Source organism: Physeter macrocephalus, unplaced genomic scaffold (genome assembly GCF_002837175.3).
Source record: "Physeter macrocephalus isolate SW-GA unplaced genomic scaffold, ASM283717v5 random_591, whole genome shotgun sequence".
Taxonomy (NCBI): domain Eukaryota; kingdom Metazoa; phylum Chordata; class Mammalia; order Artiodactyla; family Physeteridae; genus Physeter; species Physeter macrocephalus.
In genome coordinates, this window is record NW_021145822.1 from 19811 (window position 1) to 31983 (window position 12173).

Sequence of the window (12173 nt, forward strand, 5' to 3'; positions counted from 1 at the left end):
GATTTTGCTGCTGAGCTATTTGCTTTCCCCAGGGGAAGGCCCAGCCCTGGGACCCCAACTTTGTTCCTCCATCTCTTTGGTTCGCCTCGCTTGGTCTTGTCAAATTGTGATGGGGTCAGGCTGACTCCAGCTGGGAGGGGGTGGCCTAGGCTCTGACTCCATCCTTGCCCCTGACTCCCTGGGTGACCCTGGACACAACCCTTCCCCTGTTGGGGCCTGAGGTAAGCAGATTGGGAATGTAGGGTGGAGCCCCTTGAAGTAGGACTTCCACATTGGCTGTGATCGTCATGGCTCCCTTTCACTGGGGCCCAGAGGCCAGGCAGAGCTTAGTGACCTCAGGTTCCCCATCTGTGAAATGGGGATGGTGACAGTACCTACCTCATAGGGTTGTTACAAGGATGAAACAGGTTAACATATGTAAAGTTAGCTTAGTGAGTGCCTGGCACAGAAGTAGCTCTTTTAGTATTACCTGTCGTCCAAGGCACCTGGTCTCCTGCTGTGCTCTGTGCTAGGAGTTCCACACCCTCGGCCTGGACCCGTCGCAGCAACCTTGCAGGAAAGTTTTAGGTGGCCCATTTTGTGGATAAGAAAATGAGGCCCGAGGTGGGAAGTGACTTGCTCAAGGCCACAGTCAGAGACAGGGCAGGGACTTCACCTTTATCAGTACCCTCCTAGCAGGACTGGAAGCTTGAGCTCAGCTTCCAGGGACCTGACCTTCATGGCTGCAGAGGAACATCGGAGAGCGCAGGTTCCAGGGCTCAGGGTGGGTGTGGGGTGGAGGGACCAGACTGGCTTGGTGCCAGAGGGCAGTTTCTAGGGCGTAGTCTTTATAAACCTGAGTGAGTGAACCCTTCTCAGTTCCCAGGAATCCAGGCAAAGAAGGGGTAGAATCAGTGTGGAGACATGTTGCCATGGCTCTTCTGTGGTCAGGCAGCCACCGGAGCAGAGGCCACAGGTGCAGCTGCCGGCCTGGTCATTTAGCAGCACGGGCACCTCTGGGCCCCTCCCCAGAGACTCTGAGACACGGATGCAGGCCCTTGGAGAGCTGATTGACTCTGGAGGTGGACATGTCAGAGGGAGGGGTTAGGTGCTATAGGAGCCCGGATGGGGGAGAAGGAAGAAGGGACTGGCTGCTGGGGTGGGGGTGGCTGTCACAGCTAATGGCCTCCTGGAGGGGCTAGGGGAGTGGGTGTCGTAGTGGTACCAGCTCGCTAAGTCTCCTCTGAATCCTGCCAGCTGCGGGCCCGGTCAGAGGAGGGAGCGGACCCCCGCCCTCCCCTTGGGCAGCCCCAGCACTTATGGGTACAAAGTGATCACTCAGGCACCGTCTCACGTGAGTCTTCGAGGTAGGTATTGTGACTCCCCCATTTTACAGATGAGGAAATCAAGGCTCAGAGAGGGACCTGACTTTCCCAAACTCCCACGGCTTGTAAGTGGCTATATTGCAACTTGTGGCCGGAGGTGGCAGAATCCCCAGTACCAGCCAGCTTAGGCAAAAGGGGACTTCCGTTCGCTTAGGACTTGCAAGCTCCAGGAAGGGAGTGGTAGGTGGTGGGTGGGTGGCTAGCCTTGGGCGATGAAGGCCAGGGTCAGGGTGTGGCCGGATCTCTCATCCCTTCCAGCTGCTCTCTTTGTCAGCTCCATTCTTTCAGGCAAGCTTCCTCATCCCCCTGGGCCCCCCCAGGCTTCCTTCTCCCAACCCTTATCACTCAACTCTGCCCCCCGAGGGAAAGAAACTTTCTCTTGAATTCCAATCAGAAAACCCCCAAGGAAGGGCTCTGATTGGCCCCAGCCAGGGGGTGGTGCACTGTGATTGGCAGCCCCCTTGGGAACCTCAGGGGAGGGGGAGGGGGAGTAGGTCTCCAAAAGGGGAGGTCCTATTCCCAGAAGTGGGCAGTAGGCTCACACAAACAAAGCCCCGGTCCCTGACCTTTTGCCAGCAGATCCCACGCCACATCCTGGGCCAGGCCTTTTTCTAAAAGAGGCATCACCTAAAGCCTTCTGGGTGCCTCTCCTGTGTTTCTGCCTCCCCGCTTCCCAGCCCTGGGCTCCACTGGCCACCACAAGGATCTCTCAGGATGAGCTGCAGCGTGCATTCCCCTCCCTGCTTGTAGTTTCTTGCTTTGCATCTGGTTTGAGGAGGAGGGTGAGTATTCACCCTGTTGATCCTGCTCGACAGCAACCACAGCTGCAGCAGAGGCTCCTGAGGGCTTTGAGACTCACCACTTCCACGGTCAGGGGCAGAGCTTTCCTGTGTCGAGGGCTGTGCTCCTCTCTGCCCGTCAGTCCCCACTCCCTAGGCACTGACTTGCTGTGTCTCTTCAGACAGGTCACGGGGCCCTGTCTGACTTGGGTTTCCTTATCTGTAGTCCTGATTGTCCTTTCGTCTGGGGTAATATCTAACAACCTGTCATGTCTTTCCTAGACTTGAATTTCTCATCTCATTGTCCTCCTTATTCTCTCTGCCTCCAGTTGCTACCTAGCTCTGGGGTGATCTTTCCAAAATGCACATCTGGCCAGGTCACTGCCCTGCCTGCTCAGAAGGCTTCCAAGGACCCTAGAATTAGCCTAGAATGCAAGGCCCTTAGTGATGTGGCCCTTGCCTACCTCTCCTGGCCCAACTCTCTCGCCTCCATGCTTTTGCACATGCCATTCCTTCTGCCTGGAACTTTCACCTGCTCACACTGGCAACTTCCTCTTCAGCCTTCCAGATCTAGCCCCAGTGGCCCCGCTCTGTGAAGCTGCCCCTGAGCTCCTCGCCTCAGCAGTCAGCACTCGCTGGGCTTCCACAGCCCCGGCACACACTTTCACTCTCACACTGCTTGCACAGAATGGCCATCATCTATGTCAGCCTGGTTTGGGTTTGTGCACTCAGCCGAGGGCTCCATGTGGAGCAGGCCTCGGTGGCTCTTTACTGAGTGAACAGATGGAATGCACAAATCTCTGGGAACATTGGTTTTCTTATCTGCAAAATGGGGTTACCGATAATCCTTACCCAGCCTTCCTCACTGGGTATCCAGAACATGACTTGAGATTATTCCTGGGGAGAGTTTTGCAGGTGGTATCCACCCCTCCCCCAGTTATTCCTTCCTGGGCCTCTGTGCTAGATATATTAGGACCCCAGGTGGGAAGCCAGCCCTGGGTGCTGTCCAGGGTGCTGAATGGGACGCTGCCCCCCAAGCAATAAAGAGACAGCCTGAGAAGCTCAACCAGGCTCACCTGGAGCCTTTCCATGCCTTGCAGACTGTGGCAAGGTCACGGGTGAGCAGACCACCCCTGCTTTCGTAAGACCAGACCCTGGGGAATGTCCAACAAAAATATAATGCAAACTACATATGTAATTTAAAACTTTCCAGTAGCTATTTTTTAAAATTATTTTATTTATTTATTTTTGGCTGCTTTGGGTCTTTGTTGCTGCACGCGGGCTTTCTGTAGTTACAGAGAGCAGGGGCTACTCTTCGTTGAGGTGCGCAGGCTTCTCATTGTGGTGGCTTCTCTTGTTGCGGAGCCCAGGCTCTAGGCGCGTGGGCTTCAGTAGTTGTGGCACGTGGGCTCAGCAGTTGTGGCTCCCAGGCTCCAGAGCACAGGCTCAGTAGCTGTGGCACACAGGCTTAGTTGCTCCGCGGCATGTGGGATCTTCCCAGACGAGGGATCGAACCTGTGTGCCCTGCATTGGTAGGCGGATTCTTAACCACTGCACCACCAGGGAAGTCCAGTAGCTATTTTTAAAAATAAAAGATGAAATTCATTTTAATAACATATTTAACCCACTATATCAAAAATACTATCATTTTAACACATAATCAATATAGACGATTATGGATGAGACACTTAACATTCTTGTTCCATACTAAGTCTCTGAAATCCAGTGTGTGCATTACATGTACAGCACATCTCAATTCAGAAGAGCCACATCCTGAGGACTCAGTAGCCACATGTGGCGAGTGGCTGTCATATTGGACAGCACAGCTCTAGACAGAACAAACACAGTGACCTTGGGCAAGTCAACTCAGTGACCTCTGAAAAGGAGGTAGGAGTACTACCTGCTTCACTGGGTCATGGGAGTGTTCATGGAGGTGATGTAAGGCAGGTTCCCAGCACAGCACCAGCACCAAGTAGGCCCTAAGTCGGTGTTCCTGGAATCTAGGTATTCAGGGGACACAAGTGGGCGGGGAGGGAGTGTTGGGGAAGTAGGAGGAAGTCCCGAGGAGACCTGTGCACTGGTGTCAGGTCGACCTCAGCAGGGCTGGGGGAAGGGCACCCCCCCACACTCCCCTCACCCCTACATCACCCCCACAGCCTGTCTTCCTTTTTCCCACCTGCAGCCCTGCCCCTGGGAGAAGGGAGACAGGTTAGGAATGGCACTTGAACAGACACATTAAACTCATGTGGGTTTAATTCACTTCCATTATGCACCACTTAAAAGGAAATTAGGGGACCTAGGTGGCCTGAGGGAGGACCTGGGTGCAGGATGCTGCCAACTTCTGTCTCTCTGGCTTATTTCCCTTGAGGCTTCCTCTTGCCCACCCCCCCCGGGCAGCCCTGGGTCCAGTAGTTGGGGCTTTTTAGAGCCAGTCCCCAGTATCCTCCATTATTCCTCCCTGCACTCCTCCAAGAACACCCACCCCAGGAACACCCCTACCCTCTCAGGCCCTCAAAACACATGCTAAGTGTCCAGGGCAGAGGAGACTCCAGTAAGAGTTTTGGCGTTTCAGACTAGTGGGAAGTCAAGAAGGGTGTTGGGCAGCGGGTGGCATGATCAGATTTAATAGGATTGCTCTGGGTGGATGGGCAATGGATGGGGGGCAGTTACTGAAGAGTGAGATGGATGCAGAGAGACCGGTGAAGAGACCATCCATACAAAGGAAACTTTAACTTAGGGGGATGCTACGGAGGGAGCATGGAATCTCTATGTATGCAATGGTGGAATTGTCAGCCCCTGGTATGGACGGTATCAGAAGGAGCCAAGGGTGACTTGTGGGCTTCTGTCTTACACACCTGGATGGATGACCATGCCATTGAATTTGGAGGCCAGGAAGAGGACCAGCTTTGGCGGGGGACAATCATGACTTTCACCTAGAACATGTTAACCTTGCAATACCTCGGAGATAGTCATGGGGGAATTTCAAGTAGGAAGTAGATGGTTAGACATATAGGACTAGAATTCAGGAGAAGGGCGGGACTAGAGTTACTGGCATGGCAGGAAGCCGTATTGGAGCAGGCTGTAGAGTGAGTGGGAGGTGAAGAAATTAATACAGGATAGACAATTCTTGAAGTGGAGCTACGAAAAGAGGGAGAGAAAGGTCAGGGGCCACTGTTGGCTCTGAAGGTGAATTGGCTGGACAGGATGATGGAATGTTTCCAAGAATGGAGAGGCCATCTTTACCCCCTCCCCAAGATCCTGCATAATGACAGACCAAAAATAACCAGCCCTACCATCCTGGGAGGCAGGGTCCTGAGACCTGGTAATGGATATCATCACAGAGATTGATTCTCCTCATTTGTTGGGCTGCAGGCCAGCCACAGTTCCTGAAGGAGGGTCGGGGAGGATAGGGGTGGGCATTCAGCAAAACCGTGGCTCTAAGGTCTTCTGGGAGGAGGGAACGTTAAGACTCCATCGGGAGCTCCCAGGCACAAGATGGAGATACAGATCCGGTGCCCTGGGCTCTCTGCAGCCCTTGTCCCTGCTTCTTCTGACCAGGCAGGAGCAGAGGTGAGTCATCCCCACAGTCTCAGCTCCCCACGGGGCCTGCTTCAGGCTGGTATGTCCCCATCCCCTGCGACGGCATGGCACAGCCCCAGCCATCGATCCAGTCATCCCCAGAGACAACCAAGAAAGTCAATATTTAATTTGGGCACCATGTTAATGCCGTCGATCGCTGACTCCCCTCCTCCACTTCCTCAGGCTCATTTGTCTCTTCCCACCCATGGAGGGGAGGGGGGCAGTACTGGAACCCAGTGGAGGCAGAGCTCAGCCTGGGTCGGATTGGGAAAACTGGCCTGCATGTGGGGATGCTGCCCTTAGCCACCCAGGTTCCCGTTCTCCCTGAGAATCACCGACCTGCTTTGTTTGTTTCCTGAGCCGTCTCCAGTGAGGAGGAGGCTAGGAGGTCCACATTCCTCCCAGGCGGGGACTGAGCCTAACTCCCAGCAGGGTCCATACACAGAGCAGGTGTGGTTGCGGGTTGAGCCATGGAGGGAAGGATAGAAACCGTGAAGTATACCACCGTGGGACAAAAGTGAGGGCAAATCCTAAGACCCAGAACCCGAGGGCTGTGCCAGCTCAGGCTTCTAGAGCCCCTCCTGGGTGCCCACTGCTGTACCCGTGTGATGCTGTGGAACCCACACAAGGACCTTAGATGAGGGTCCATCTCTAGACCTCAGAGAGGGGCTTGGGGGAGAGTTGAGCTTAGAGGCCTAGAGCCCAGCTGGGCAGTGAAAGGCTGAGGGGAGGGCAGGGCTGGGCCCACCTCAAGGCTGGGCTGGGTCCAGCTCCACTGTTTGTTCTTGTCAGCTCTGTGGGTCCAGATATGGGCAGGTAGGCTGTGCCCTTTGGCGTTCTTCCCCAGCCCAGCCCACCCACCCCCAGGAAGGGAATGGAGTCTGCTTTGGGGGCCAGGCTTGTGCTCAAACCACAACTCCATCCCCAACTTGCTGAGAGGCCTTGGGAAAGTTAAATAACCTCTCTAAGCCTTGGATTCCTCTGCTGAGAAGTTTCTTAGGGCTTGGATCACTTTTTACAGTTTCAGAGGGTCAGGCATGGGTAGGGGCAAGGCTTGGTGGCCCAAGGGGGTATTACCAGAGTTCTCACACTGAGCAGCTGCACACTGGTACAGCCTTGAAAAGCTGCCAGCAACGCTGCTCTGAGGCTGCTCGCTATCAGGCCTGGGCCACCGTGGCACCCTTTGTGCTCCCCGTTATCCTGAGCTCAAGAGCCAAGACCATGTCACCAAGGGGACAGTCAGGCCGGGCCTGCCATCTAGCACCTGGGTGACCCAACAGGCAGTCCAGCTTGGGGCACCAGCAAGGCGGCAGCAACATACGTACACACACACACACACACACACACACACACACACACACACAAAAGCGGGAAGAAATACTGCTTCAATGAACTTATCCACAGTTTTGCTATTGAAAAATCCCAAAAGAAGTTGTTTTCATTTCAGCATACACGTAAGTATTATGCTTCATGGGTTACTATCATTTCTATTATGAATCATGTATGGGGAGTACTAGGACATCTAAATGTCTTAGTCTGGCCCAGGTGACTCCCATCCTGAGCTGCCCAGAGATTCCTCAGCAGCCCAGCTGACCCTCTCGGAGCCACTCAGTCAAGCCTTGAGCCAGAAGAGGCTGGTTTGGTCATTCATTTATTCAGTAAACATTGTCCAATGCCAAATTGTGCCAGGCCCTGAGCTGGGCACTGACCATGTAAAGATGAGGAAGACATACTTTCTAAGAAGGATACCAAGGAGGAAGGAAGCAGGGGGAAGGGATGGATTTTGTTTTTTCTGCCCAAAACCTTCCAGGGGCCTCTCGTTGCTCTTAGAATAAAGTTAAGTTTCCTCACAGTGGCCCAAGAGGCAGGGCCTGATGTCCCTGCCTATCACTCTGACAGAGCTCCAGCCACATGGCCTCCTTTGTGCTCCTCGAACACATTTCATGGTTTCTCCCACCCCAGGGCCTTTGCATATGCTATACCTACCACTTGAAAGGCTCTTCCCCGGCTATCTGCTTTGCTGCTCCTCATCTTTTGATTGACGCTCTGATGCCACCTCCTGCATACCCCTTGCCCTCTGGACCATTTTCTGTCACATCACCCTAATCCTTCCATAGTACCACTTCTCCCAATCTGAAATTATAGCACCTATTTCCTATTTATTGTCTGTTTCCCCCACTAGACTGTAAGCCTCTGAGGGTGAAAAAGGGTGATAGTCACTGACATTCATACCATTGCCTGGCATATGATATGAACTTCATAGCTAATGTTGAATGGATGAATGAATGAATGTAGAATTTAAGGTTCCCAGGTATCCAGGAAGCAGGTAGAGCTAAAGCTCTGGCCCTTGGTGCCCCACCACAGACTGACCATATCTGCGTCTAGACCTGGGGGTGGAGGGAGGGTGTTGCATATGCAGGCCTGGGAAGGGGAGAGCCCCAGTGGTGTCCAGCCTCAAGGCATGCATATTGCAGGAGGCTCCTTCCTTGCATATCAACTTGCTGCTAGACTGGCAGCTCCAGCTGCTGCTGAGTTTTTCACTGTCAGGGCCAGTGGTTGATTGGAGATGAAGGCCACGTCTACTTGAGTGTGAGAGTGTCACGTATAGCTGTTTAGGCAGGGGTTGGCTTCCATGTGGCCCCTGGGTGCTACCATGTGCAGCTGCATGTCTGAGCAGGCTCTGCCCTTAGCTGGCAGGCAATGCACACAGGTGATTTATGTTCTACACACCATCACTTCCAAGCCTAACTGAGGGAAGGAAGGGCCATTAGAGACCATTGAGTTCCACTCCCCTCATTGTGCAGAGAGAAAAACTGAGGCCCATAGAGGGGAGAGGTTGCAAAGTTACATCTGGAGACCATGGCAGGGTCAGGCCTAACGCTCAGTGGACAGGGAGGATTTATGGAGAACCTATGGTGTACCTGGCACTGCTCTGGGCACTGGGGACTCATCACACTAGAGCAGCCCACAGTCCAGGAAATGGGGCCTGGGGAAGAGGGAGCCAGACCTGGACATGAGCAATAGGCCCCAGAGCAGGAGGGGTCTCCTCTGTCTTCGTGGGGAGGGTGTCAGGGAAGGCCACTTAAAGAAGGCAACACTTGCACTGAGCTTTGAAGACTGAACGCTCAGCAGGCAGAGAAAGGGGAAAGGGCACTCCCAGCAGAGGCTGCCACGTAAGCAAAGGCGTGAAGGCATGAAACAACCTGGCAAGTTTGGAAAATTGCAAATCATACGGTTTGGGTGGAGAGGGGAATGCGAGGAGGATGGGCTGCAGAGATGAGGCGGCGAGGGAGGCAGGTTCTGATCATAGTGGGCCTTGTGGGCTGCGGTAGGGGTTTGGATTTTATCCTGAGGGCTGCCGGCAAATCACTGGAACAGACTTGGGTTTTAGAAAGATTTCTGTAGCAACCGAGGATAAATGAATTCGACAAATTCTTTTTTTAAAGATTTCTTTTTAACGTGGACCATTTTTGCAGTCTTTATTGAATTTGTTATAATATCGCTTCTGTTTTATGTTTTGGTTTATTGGCCCTGAGGCATGTGGGATCTTAGCTCCCCGACCAGAGATCGAACCTGCACCCTCTGCATTGGAAGGCAAAGTCTTAACCACTGGACCGCCAGGGAAGTCCCGCAAATACATTTTGAATGCATACTTACTATGTGCCAGGCACCATGCTGGGTCCTAAGGATTCAGTTCTGAATGAGGCACACCTAGTCTCAGTCCTGCAGTGAGATACACAGACAGGTGGAGCAGGTGGGACTATTGGCACACAGACTCAAGAAACACACTATTTCTGTATTCTCATTAAATCAGCTCCAATCTGACTCTCACTCTAGCCCTTGCCTAGAAGTTGGCAGAAGATTCAATCTCAACCATCCCCGGGGCCGCCTGCCACTTTCTCGATAGGCTCGTGCAAGGACCTGCTGTCCCACCCGGGTCTAAGCATGGAGTCCTGATTCTGGGTACACTAGTTACACAGAGATAGATGCCCGTTGTTCTAGTCCATGTGGTCCCTTGAGGTTCGGCAACTCAGCTGTTCCTCTGCCACCCGGAAGCGTTGAGGCTAGTACCTCAGTGCTTGGGCTCCAGCCTCCCCAGGTGCTCCACCTGCCCCCCAGCTCCCATCATCTGTCAGGGGAGGGGCTGCCGGCCACAGATCCCCACCATTCAGACGACCCCCACTTCTGGCTCCTCTGCAGCTAGCTGCTCTCTCTCCTTTCTCTGCCCACGTTGGCTGCCCTCTTCTCCCCATCCCCTTGGGAACACCTAGCACAGTCACTTCCAGAAGATTAGCTTTTTCAAAATCAGGATGCATCATCAGACTTCAAGCAGCTTTTATGTTCAACCCTGCACAAGTTTCCAGAGGCTAGAAAAATCAAAGGGTTCAGATTCCAGCTTGGAACTGGGAAGGGAGCAAAATAATTAACATTTCAATAAATTATCCTGCCACAAAAAGTAGATAGGTGATGAGAGACCGGGCACTGGGTCCTGTGGGAGCTCAGACAAGGGGCACCTAACTCATGCCAGAAGGTCGGGAAAAGCCTCTCAAGGAGGGAAGTTTTTGCCAGATGCGTCCTGAAGACAGCAAGGAAAAGTGTTCCAGGAAGAGGGAACAGCAGGTATGAAGGCCTCAAGGTAAGAGCCAACAGGGGTGTGTGAGGAACTGACAATTGCCCTGTGAGAATAGCTGGGACTGAAGGAGGTGGGGCTGGGTGATGAAGAGCCTCCTAAATCCCAAGCGAAGGTTTGGAGTTAATCTGACCATAAGAAGCCACCGAAAAATTTTAATCAAAGAAGAGACCCGAGCAGATTTCTGGTTTAGAAACATTTAATTGGCTATTAGTAGAACATGAATAGGGAGAGGGTAAAATTTGAGGCAGGGAAAGCAGCTGGCAGGAGCTGCAGGGATCCAGGCAAAGGATGGTGGCTGCCTGGACCCCTGGTGGTGGCAGTGATGGACAGAAGCATTATCCATAGATAATTATGAGGAAGAAGGGACAGGACTTGGGGGGAAGGGGGGAGGGCAGATCTTCCAATGACTATCTGGGGCGAATCCCTGAGATGGGGCAGAGCAGGATGGTGGTGTGAAGGCGTCAGCAGAACATCGAGGGAGGAGAAGGAAGGATTCGGGGTGCAATGGACCCCTCCCCCCACCCCATCTCTGCATCCCGCGATTCCCAAACTTCCCACTAGATGGAGGGCCGGTGCTGGGAGACAGGCTCCGCCTCTCATCCTCTGCCCCTCACCCCCAGTGGGATGGGCCTCCACTTGGGCCTTTCCAAACCCCGTGTCCCTGAGCTCGATAGGAGAGCGTCTGTATTTGGGGCCATCAGCTGCCCCCACTCCCCAGGACTGTGGCCTCAGCCTCTAGGGCCCAGTAGTAGGGGCATCAGGCCAGAGACCTCTGCCCAGGTCCATCCGCGCGCAGGTCTGTGCCCGCGTACACAGGGGTGTTTCCGTGCTCCGGGCTGCCTCCACCACTTCAGCCTCCAAAACCGCCTGGCTCCCACAGATAGATACGTCCCCAGCCTAGAGGCCTCCCCGTCAATGGCGCCATTGTTGCCCCCCGACGCTCTCCTTCTCCCCGACCCCACGCTGGGGGAGGGAGAGGCCCCCATTCCTTTCACTTCTAACCCGGCCCCCAAAGGCAGCCTCAGCTCCAGTCCCAGGCTGTTAGACGCCCGGCATCTAGACCTACCTGGACCTTTGGGACCGGATACAGGTTGGCTCCCGGCGGAGCCAGATAGGAGGCGGGGCCTAGGGCGGAGTCAGGGAAGCCACCGGGGCCGTGGGTGCGGCCCAAGGAGGGATAGAAGCGTGGCTTATGGCGGGGTGGGGTCGGGATCTCCCGAACCTGGAAGCATCCTCCCCTCACCCCAGCACTCCCGACCCGCGCCCCGCCCCGCCCCGCCCCGCCCCGCCCCGCCCCATTCACTGCGGTCGCTCGGGAGCCCAGCCCGCTCTGGCCCTCAGTCCAATAGCCAGACAGACCAACCGTCGGGAAGCTCCCGGCCCCACTTAACAGAGGTCGTTTCTCGGGAGGCCGCGCCCAGCTCCCTGGAACTGCCAGGCCTTGCGGAGCAGGCGGGGGGAAAGGGGGGATGCATTTTCTGGGCCTGCACCTCCCCCCACACCCCAAGTGTTTCCGTTCTTTTCTAGATACAATAGCTGGAGGTCCTGGGGCTTAAGTCCCGAGCTGGAGGAGCTGGTCAGGCGCCTGATCCCCACCAGCAATCCCTTCCCTGCCCCTCAACGCTCAGGCCTGGAGCCGGCTCTAAAAATAGACTGAGGCGCGGGAACGTGCCTACGCGGGAGGGGGTCTGGGCGGCCTGAGTCACCCTGCCGGCAGGGCCTTCCCCCCATCTCGGGAACCTAGGCCGCCTTGACGGCCTGGCATCGCTCTGATCCTGTTGGCCCGACTCTGCGCTCTTGGCTGTGCCATGTCCCCCT

General features: G+C 54.6%; 1 long non-coding RNA gene across 1 annotated transcript; it reads right to left on the reverse strand.

The window, feature by feature from the left end:
- Nucleotides 1-3360: 3360 nt before the first annotated feature.
- On the reverse strand, nt 3361-11612 carry LOC102987892 (uncharacterized). The gene is made up of 3 exons (XR_448157.4): nt 11422-11612; nt 9380-9445; nt 3361-3719 (listed from the first exon to the last, which is right to left on the reverse strand). It is a non-coding gene; the product is annotated as an uncharacterized lncRNA (long non-coding RNA).
- Between the last annotated feature and the right edge of the window lie 561 nt (nt 11613-12173).